Genomic DNA, 9,783 nt, shown 5'->3' with positions numbered 1-9,783 from the left:
ATTTCTAGAAAATGACCGAAATACCCTCGAAATCTAAAAAATAACGAAAATATCCATGAAACCTAAAAAATGACCAAAATAGCCCCGAAACTAGAAAATTACCAAAACAATCTCGAAAATTTAAAAATGACCAAAATACTCTTGAAATCTAAAAATTACCAAAATATTCTCTAAACCTAAAAGATGACTGAAATACCTCCCAAAACCTATAAAATGACCAAAATGCCCCCCGAAACCTAATAATTTCCAAAATACCCCCATAAACTTGAAAAATGACCGAAATACCCCTGAAACCTATAAAATGACCAAAGTATCCCAAAAACCTAAAAATTACCAAAATACCTCCTAAACCTATAAAATGACCAAAATACGCCTAAAACCTAAAAAATTAGCAAAATACCACCTAAACCTAATAAACGACCGAAATACCCCCGAAACCTATAAAATGACCAAAATACCCTTAAAACCTAAAAATTATCAAAATACCTTGTAAACTTGAAAAATGACTGAAATGCCCCCCAAAACCAATAAAATTACTAAAAGGCCCCCCTTAAACCTAAAAAATAATTGAAATACCTCCGAAACTTAAAAAATGATTAAAATACCCATGAAATCTAAAAAATGACCAAAATACCTTCGAAACCTAGAAAATGACCAAAATACCCCCCCGAAACCTAAAAGTGACCAAAATACCCCCTAAACCTAAAAAATGACCGAATTACCTCTGAAACATAACAAATGATTGAAATACCCCCGAAACCTAAAAATTACCAAAATACTTCTAAAATCTAGAAATTTACCGAAATAGCCCCAAAATCTAAAAATTATCGAAATACCCCTAAAACCTAGGAAAATGATAGAAATGCCCTCGTAGCCTAAAAAAATGACTGAAATACCCTTAGAGTCTAAAAAATGACCAAAATAACCATGAAATCTAAAAAATTACTGAGATTCCCTAGAAACCTATAAAATGACCGAAATACTCTTTGAACCTTTAGTTTGTTGAAAATACCCTTGAAACATCCAAAATACACCAAACCTCTATTTTGGTAATTTTAGATGTTTTAGGTGTATTTTGGTCATCTTCCAGGTTTAGGAGTATTTTGGTCATTTTAAAGGTTTCAAGGGTATTTTGGTCATTTTAAATATTTTGAGGGGGTATTTTGGTTGTTTGGGAGGTTCATGACTATTTTGGTCGTTTTATATGTTTTGGGCTCTTTTGGTCATTTTTGAGGTTTCGGGTTATTTTTGGTCATTTTAGAGGTTTTGGGTGCATTTTGGACATTTTAAAGGTTTATGAGTATTTTGGTCATTTTATAGGTTTAGGGTGTATTTCAACCATCTTATAGGATTTAGAGGCATTTTTGACATTTTATAGGTTTCGGGGTATTTTGGCCATTTTATAGATTTTGGGGGTATTTTGGTAATTGTCTTAGGTTTCGGGGAGTATTTTGGTAGTTTTAAGTTTCAGGGGTATTTTGGTAATTTTTTATATTTTAGAGATATTTTGGTCATCTTTTAGATTTTGGGGGTATTTCGGACATCTTTCAATTTCAGGGGTATTTCAGTATTTTTCTTAGGTTTATGGGTCTTTCGGTCATTTTTAGGGTTTTAGGGGTATTTTGGTAATTTTTTTTATGTTTCAGAGATATTTAGATCATTTTAGAGGTTTTTTTTTTTGGGTGGGAGTATTTTGCTCATTTAGAGATTTTGGGGGTATTTTGGTCATTTTAGTGTTTTTTAAGCATGTTTGGTGATTTTAGAGATATCAAGGGTATTTTGGTCATTTTAGTGGTTTTTTTTAGCATATTTGGTGATTTTAGAAATATCAGGATAAGTAATAATGGGGTAGGTGGTTATTATTATAATTCGGTGGTTTTTATTTTTTTTTTTAGGTTGACCTATAGTTGCGTTTGTAAAACGTCACTATAGGCTCTTGTAAGACCTAGGACCTATAATTGTGTTTATGAAATGCTGCTATAAGTCCTTTTAAAATTTTTATTTTTTTTAAGGTTGCCATTTTTTTTTAAAGGACCTATAATGGCGTTTATGACTGCCACTATAGGCCCTTGTAAGACTAGGACCTATAGTGGCGTTTATGAAACGCTACTATAAGTCATTTTTTAAAAAAAAAAAAAATTTGTTTTGTTTTTTCAATTGACTTTTTTTATTTTATTTTAAGTTACATATAGTGGTGTTTATGAAATATTGCTATAGGTCCTTTTTAAAGAGGACCTAGAGTGGCGTTTCATAAAACGTCACTATAATAACGTTCATAAATGCCACTATAGCTCCTTTTAAAAATTTATTATTTTATTTTATTTTATAAGAACTTATAGTGACATTCATGAACGCTACTATAGGCCCTTTTAAGACCAAGACCTAGAATGGCATTTATAAAATGCTGCCATAGGTCCTTTTTAAAGTTTCTTTTTATTTATTTATTTTTTTATGAAACACCACTATAGATCATTTTTAAAATTTTATTTATTTATTTTATAAGGACCTATAGTGGCATTATGAACACTACTATAGGCCCTTGTAAGACCATGACCTATAGTGGTGTTTATGAAAAGCTACTATAGGTCATTTTTATTTTTTATTTTTCAATTGCCTTTTTTTTTAATTTTTTTAAAAATTAGCTATAGTGGTGTTTATGAAATTTTGCTATAGGTCATTTTATATATATATATATATATATATATTTATATGTATCTTAAAGGACCTTTAAACGCCACTATAGGCCCTTGTAAGACGAGGGCCTATAGTGGTGCGCTATAGATATGCCTATGGTTGCGTTTTTAGAAAACGCCACTATAGGGTACCTATATTAGCGTTTTTTGTGAACACCACTGAAAAGAAACGTTGCTATAGGCATTTAGTGTTTTTTTTTTTTTGGTAGCGGTGGTGTGAATTTGGAAAAGAACTGTTGTATACATGAGAATTTAGAAAATGATTGGTGATAGTTCCTTGGATATCAGTAGGTTGATAAGTCTCGGGCGTTGATGATCTTAGGGCTGGATCCTGAAAACAAAACACTGAATCAGAGGAGACCTGTGGGGATCGGCCAAAAGTCCTTTGATGGTGAAGTTAGTGAACTTGGAATTCTCTGTAAGGGAGTGACTTCTTGAATAAAAATGTCTGAATCTCTTACCTTCTCATCGAAGAATGCTTATATAGCATGTGTGGAGCGGTTCATTTTAATAACTGTTCCTAATGTCGAGGAGTCTAGAGAATTTGGAGGTATCTTTCATAACCGCCATGGAAGTTACCTCAGTTGGACGGCTCATTCCATAGTGGTTAATGGAGAATTTGGCACTTAGTAGTTCAATCCTTTGAACTCATCCATCTTTCATTAAGGACGGACGAGACTATCAAGGACGGCTCGTCCTTGTCCAAATGATTAAGGATGGATAAGCTTCCCATGGGATCTCGTCCGTCCAAAGACGGACGAGATTAACAAGGACGCTTGGGATGATCACCTCGTTTGCCTGGTTCACCCTAGCTGGTCTTTCATTGGACGAGCCATATGGACGAGTTCAGGAGTTGGTGTTTTTTTGTGACACCATCAGTTGCCCCCTTATCCATGTGGGTCGTCCAACGAGTTGGGTGAGCTGCCGACACTTCCTTGGACGTACATAACCAGTCAATAAATCCATGCGCCATGTGTTATTTTTTTTATTGGCGACTGATCTCGTCGATTTAGTTTTCCGAGGTAGGTGCCACGTGTCATTTTTGTATTGGTGGTGTCGTTTCAAATGCCCATATCAGCATCCTATAAATAGTGGAATACCTCCCTTAACCCTTCTCATTTCAGAAATTTTCTTCCTTGACATCCATCGTCTAAAGCCTCGTCTAGGAGTTTCTCTGCGTCTAGAGTCCTCTTCTGTCTAGAGCCAGGTATTCTTCTTCTCTCCATCTTTAGGTTCTGAATTTCTTTTGTCAACAATGTCAGTCGCTTCTTCGTCTACTGATAGCCTTGATAAGGCTATAGACGAGTATTATGAGGATAGTAGTGATAGGTCTAGTTCTAGCAATACTAGTGACGTTAGTGGAGGAAGTACAAACAAGAATTACTCTTCTGGGGCCCCTGGGTTTCCAATTGAAGTCATCCAGGAGCAACTTAGGAGAGCTTCTGGCTCTCAAGCTGGCTCCCCATCCAGCGTCCCTCTGTCTAATCAGACGGATGAGGAGGAAACCGTCATTAGTTGTGTAGTAGGCGTTCATTCCAAGATGGATGAACAAAGACTAAATAATCTTAAATCTTGGTATCAAATTCCAGACGAGTTTAACCTTAGGCTGCCCGTCCGTGGAGAGTGGTGTTGTAATCCTCGTTTTGGAATAGGCGTCTATGAAGCTTATTTCCTAGATGACCTTAGGTTTCCATTAAATGCATTTGCTAGAGAGTTGTTAGTCAAGTTAGGTTTAGGTTTCTGTCAATTTAATCCTAATGCGTGGAGATTAGTTATCTCCATGAAAATTCTGTGGAGGGAAGTTTTTGGTGGGGATCATCCTCTCACTGTGGACGAGTTCCTTTATTGTTATAAATCTTCCGAAATAAGTCAGTTTGAGGGGTTTTACCAGTTCATTGCTAGGAGGAATGATTGTAGGTTAATCAAGTCCCTAGCTTCGTCTGATAGAAAATGGAAGACGGAATACATCTTTGTCTCCGGTTTCTGAGCAAGGAACCTTATGGACATTGGTAGGGATCCCTTTCCTCCTTATACTGGGGACTTAGGGAACCTTCATCCTGAAGGTACGTCCCTTCCCCTTGTTTATCTTTCTCTTTTTATTTGATCTGTTTGCAATTTCTGACCTTTGTTTACTCATTGTGTTGTAGCCTCCAAGCGTTCGTCTTTAAGCAAATTTCATCGTGACCGCGTCCACAGGGCTCGTCTTCACACAGATAGGAGTTTTCGTTCTCTAGTCACTCTTAGACGTCTTGCCAAGTGGGGTTTGGGTCCTGAGCCATCAAACGAGGCTATTGCACACGAGGTTACTGTGCGCAAAAGTAAGTTTAAGCTAAGGGTTTTTTTTTTTTTGAAAATTCTATGTTATACATTCCTGATCTGTTTATTATCTCATTTTAGGAATGTCAACAATGAAAGAAAACAAAGGGAAGGAAGTTGTGGGTGAGGGAAAGCGTCCTGAGGCTCAGCCTCAAGATCGTCTTGATGTTCAAACACAGGCTCATCCTACGGTTGGGGATAAGAGAAAGCTCTTACCAAAAAACATTGATTTAGAAGGGCTCCCCAATTGTCGAGACAAAAGAGTGAAGCATGGCTCGTCCAAGGTGGTTAAGTCTAAACCACCCTAGTCTTAATCTTCCATCCAGATAGTTGATGTGCACTCGTCCACTCCGTCTAAAACTCCTTCGTCCAAGATACCTTCATCCAAGTCAACTGTGCCTGGCTCGTCCCAGCCCTCTACAAACGTCATTGAAAATTAAGATCTAGCTTGGGAGCGTTTTCAGATGGTTGTCTTGGATGAAGACATAAACATGTGTTATAACATGGGCTTAAAGGAGTTTGAACACTCTGGCATCCATGATCTCTTTAAGGTATGTTTATATTCCTTTCTCGTCCTTGTTCATTTAACAATTTTTCTTCGTTTAACCATCCTCTATTTTTTACCTATTTATAGGCCATGTCAAAGTTTATGGTGGCGTCCAGACAGGCAACAGAACTGGACAAGACGAGGACCTTGTTGGAGACAAGGATTCAAGAAGTGAATGCTGATTGCAAAAAATGGGCTAGGGTTGCTGCAAAAGCTAAGGAGGAAGTCACTGAGCATAAAAAGCTGATTGAGGAGCTACGAACTGATGCACTAGAGAAAGATATTCGTATTGACAATTTGCAAAAGATGAATGACGAGCTAAGTGCTCATCTCTCCAAGGCAAAAGAGGACGCTGTGGCTGAATTCAAGTCGTCCAAAGTATACATGGATGCCCTGGATTGTAATTGCACAGCTGGTTTTGAGGACTTCAAGATGGATGCTATTGAGAACTTTCCTGAAGTTGACTTTAGCTCAATCAAAGTTAACCTTGTTGCTGCCACTAGTTCTCTTATTTAGACTGGCTCTGATGACGTCAATGTGGAAGACGATGCTAGCATTTAGCCACCCCAAGACGACTCCAATGCCAATGCCCCCTCTTCTTAAGGACGAGACTTTTACCCAAACAATCTTTGTATTTTTTTTTCCTTTTATTTGGTTTTTGTTGGTCCTCTGTTTTGGGATCTTTTTATGTAACCCAAGTACACTTGCCTCGTCCATGGTTTTAGGACAGGGTTTTTAAATAATCATTTCAGTTTTTTGATTTAACAAGGGCTTTTGGACGTAGGATGTCCACCCTTTAAATGAATGAAGGTTTATTTTCTTTGTATGGACGAATGCTGTTATGCTGTTATTTATATCAACTCCAGTTTTGGCTTGTCTATAGCGAAAGTATATACATTCTTCATTTTATTTTAGTCTAACTTGTCTTTGCAAGTAGTATTTTTATTCAGCTTTATTCGTCTCAAGACTTACAAGCTGATTCTACATACTATCCAATTTCTTTTGCCAAACTTTTCACTCGTCCAAAGGTTGGATTGTTTCAGTTGGCTTTTGATTCTCGCCTTTAATTTGGACGAAAATGCTCTATAAGGCTTTTCCTCGTCCATGTGTTGGATGAGTGAGCCTAAGTTTTTTCCTTGTTTTACTCAGGAAAATTTAGACATTACATCTCTGCGTCTAGAGAATTTATTCGTCTTGAATCCTTTAGCCCCCTTGTGGGTTAGCTTGGACGAAAACAACATGGAGATTTAAAATTCACACAACATTTTGTACATAACATAAATATCGTTTACAGATAAGGCACATGCATACTAATGCCTTTTTATTTAATAAGTACACTCCATAACTTCGTCCATAACCATGACACAACATTATAAATAATAAAGTAGTAGTATCAAACACAAATAGCATCAAACACAAGTAGTAGCAAACACAAATAGCATCAAACATAAGTAGTAGCAAACACAAATAGCATCAAACATAAGTAGAACATAAGTAGACGGACAAGGTCCAAGCTCGTCCATAGTAATACTTCGTCCAGGCTCACTTTTACTAATAGTACCTCCTCAGGTGCTCCACATTCCAAGGATGTTCCAATTTTCTCCCGTCTAGGGCCTCCAAGTAGTAGGATCCTTACCTTTTACAGTTAATAACTCTATAGGGTCCTTCCCAATTTGAGCCCGATTTCCCATGTGCTAGGTTTTTGGTTGCCAAAGAGACCTTTCTCAGGACAAGATCTCCTATGTTGAAACGCCTTGGCTTCACCATTGCATCATACTGCCTAGCCATGAGGTTCTTATACTTTGTTGCCCTGTGCTCTGCATCCGCCCTTACCTCGTCTATCAGATCGAGGTTTAAACGGAGTTGCTCCTCATTATTGTTGTCTTGATATATCATCACCCTGTGATTGGCCATATGTACTTCTGCAGGTATGACTACTTCGCTTCCATAGGCTAGCTTAAAAGGAGTTTCCCCTATAGGGGTTCTCACTGTAGTCGTGTACTCCCATAGAACACCTGGTAACTCGTCTGGCCATACTCCATTTGCCCCCTCAAGCCGAGTCTTGATGATTTTCAACAAGGATTAGTTTGCAACTTCAGCTTGGCCGTTGGCTTGGGGGTGTGCTGGTGGGGAATAATGATTCTGAATTCCAATGTGAATGCAAAAGTCCCTGAAGAGTGCATTGCCAAATTGTCGTCCGTTATCAGACACTAATACCTTGGACACTCCAAATCTGCACACAATGTTCTTCCACATGAAATTTTTTACATTCTGTTGTGTGATATTTGCTAACGGTTCAACTTCCACCCATTTGGTGAAATAATCGATGTCCACCACTAAAAACTTCATATGCCTTGTACCTAGAGGGAAGGGACCCAAAATGTCTAGTCCCCATTGTGCAAAAGGCCATGGTGCCATCATTGGGGTGAGGTACTCTGATGGTTGTCTGGGGACGTTACTAAACCGTTGGCATTGGTCGCAGACCTTGACGTATGCTTTAGCATCAGCTTGCATATTTGGCCAGTAATACCCTGCACGGATGACCTTATGGACAAGTGACCTGGCTCCTGAGTGATTGCCACATGCTTCGTCATGAACTTCTCTCAGTACGTAGTTTGCTTCATCCGGAGCCAAGCATCTAAGATAAGGTTAAGAAAAACCTCTCTTGTATAGCACTTCGTCTATAAGAACGTACCTAGCCGATCTCACCCTCAACTTCCTGGCTTTGTCCTTCTCTTTTGGTAGTCATCTGTCTTTCAAGTATGATATAATCGGGGTCATCCAATTTCCTCTGCTCTCCACCTGTTGTACTTCTGGGATATCTATACTTGGCATATACTGAACTTCATCAAATTCGTCCATAGATTCATTTGCTGAGGCTTCTTTTTCTATGGTATCAACTTCCACATTCTCCTCCCTTGGGATTCGAACGAAGTCAGCTTTTTCAAATCTTTTCATAAGGCGCATCACCCTACTAAGATATTTCCTCATCCGTTCTTCCTTTGCTTCATACATCCCATTTACTTGCCCCATAATCAACTGAGAATCCCCCAAGACAAGTATAGACTTGGCTTCCACAGACTTAGCCAATTCTTGCCCTTTGAGAAGGGCTTCATACTCGACTTCATTGTTAGTTACTTGGCACTGTAGACAAATTTTATGTTTCAGTTTGTCTCCTTCTGGGGATTGTAGGACCACACCAATCCCACAAATTGAGAACTTTTTACTAAAAGTGTAGAAAAAATGTTAAAAAATAAGCTGAATAATATAGTGAAACCCATAAATAATATCAAAAAGTACAGTGAGACCAATGAATAGTATTAAAAAGTGCAGTGAACTCATGAATAGTAGCAAAAATAAACTGAAAGTGGAGATAAGTTGAAAAATTCAGCTTATCCCAAATGCACACTAAATTAAGTAATAGCCTAACAGGAACGATGTTTTTGTGTCTACAAAAGGAAAGGTTAAGCATGCAGCAACTAGCCCATGTAACAAAAGAAAGCCATCTTAAAGAAACAAAAAAACAACAGAGAATGATACAAAACAAACAAACAAACAAAAAAAAAAAAAACGTTTTCACTTTACTTTAGGCTATAGCAGAGTCTGTAAAAATTTCTAGAGGCCCAAGATAAATATAACAAATTTCTTGAATAAAAAGAAGTTTTTTTTTTTTTTTTTTTTTTTTTTTTTTTTTTTTTTGGAGAGAATTTTAACTTATGGCGTCGGCTCCTGATGATAGCTATTTATCATCAGACAAAAACACCAATCAGTTTTTGGTGTAGGCAGGGATTAAACCTTAGATCTCTTATTTAATCATCCAAAACTTTACCAGTTGAGCTAACTAGAACTCACTTGAATAAAAAGAAGTTAATGACCAATTTGTCTTATAAGAAGTTAATTATTTATAATTGATTTTATACAAATCAATGTCTTATTCTAGTACAACAAACACTATATAAAATTCATTTGATAACCGTGAGTTCTGTATTGCTTGGAGACTTAAACCCCGACCCTTGCCCTCCATACTATATAAGCACTTATACTTGTGAAATAACCTTCATCTTTGAAGTTTAATATCTGAAGTTTCAACATTTGGCACAAAAGATCGAGGTTTTTGAATTTTAAACCTTTTTTTTTTCTCTCTTAAACATTTATAATTGTATCAAAACCTTTTCTTTCTTAAAAAAAAAAAAAAAAATGTTGTGATCAGTCAATTAAATAATTGTT

This window comes from Quercus robur, chromosome 3, assembly GCF_932294415.1.
Source record: "Quercus robur chromosome 3, dhQueRobu3.1, whole genome shotgun sequence".
Taxonomy (NCBI): Eukaryota; Viridiplantae; Streptophyta; class Magnoliopsida; order Fagales; family Fagaceae; genus Quercus; species Quercus robur.
The sequence above is the reverse complement of the archived record's forward strand: the minus strand, read 5'-3'. Positions refer to the sequence as shown.